The following is a 1,280-nucleotide window of genomic DNA, read 5'->3' as shown; positions in this document are numbered from 1 at the left end:
CCTGCTCTGCAGGCACGAGGCATTCACCTGCTACACAGTCATCACAGAGTGTTTGATGACCTCTCCACCTGCTCTGCAGGCATGAGGCATTCACCTGCTACACAGTCATCACAGAGTGTTTGGTGACCTCTCCACCTGCTCTGCAGGCACGAGGCATTCACCTGCTACACAGTCATCACAGAGTGTTTGATGATCTCTGCACCTGTTCTGTAGGCACGAGGCATCCACCTGCTACACAGTCATCACAGAGTGTTTGATGACCTCTCCACCTGCTCTGCAGGCACAAGGCATCTACCTGCTACACAGTCATAAATGCAGGTAAGCTATTCATGCAAAATGAATGAGTACAAATATGAAAAGTTATTAAAACCCTTCAAAAGAGTGGGAAAATGAAGAATGAATTTTCTATATGATTATAATTTGTGAAGATCTTTCTCTTTCCCTCATCTGAAGCCTGTTTTTCACTGGGAAAAATGTCTAAGAATAAATATATGCTAAACTGCTTTGTGGCGAGTGATTTACACACAAAATGACAGAACTGGAAGTTCTTTCACATCTACCGAACAAATAAAGAGAGAGACATCTTCTCGGTTTCTCTCACTGAGCATGCCAACATTTGGTCAGAAGTCCATCCCTGTGGATCAAAACAATGGGACTGAAGATTGGATAGCCATCTCTCAGGACCATGAGAAGAAAAATCCATCTTAATTTCTGAGTTGGTAACATAAAATAACAATAGTTGTCATCACTCATAAGCTGTGATACATTCATTTCTGTACTTGTGATGGAATGGATTAGCTTCACACTTATTAAAGAATTGAGTATCCAAAAGAATAAGAAGATTGGAAGGATGTGTCATGCAGACATTGGCCTGAGCCTCCTCCACCCAGATGCTCTGGGACTGATGATGATGGCCTGGACCACAGTGAGGAGACTGCTGGTGCAGATGGAGAGGCCATGGCCCACCCTCTCCAGGTAAAATATAATCTTACAGCCTATGTCATCTAGGAAGTTTCTCAAACCCAAAGCTGCTATTGTCTTTGGCAATCCTCTTGCAAGGAGGATAATGATGTTTGTAAAAGCCAAGTGGATAAGAATAAGGGGTATGGGTTTCTACTTAGGGCCTCCCCACCAACTGAATATATAATTCACAGAAACAGATATATTCTCCAGAATGCCAAACACAGTTATGAAGAGAAAAATTGCTTCCTTAATTATATGCAAAAGCATTTCTTCCTTTCTGGGTAGAAAAACTTAAATCTGTGAATCAACCCCATTTT

Source organism: Acomys minous (assembly GCF_964271855.1).
Source record: "Acomys minous genome assembly, chromosome: 9".
Classification (NCBI taxonomy): domain Eukaryota; kingdom Metazoa; phylum Chordata; class Mammalia; order Rodentia; family Muridae; genus Acomys; species Acomys minous.
This window is presented reverse-complemented; position numbering follows the sequence as displayed.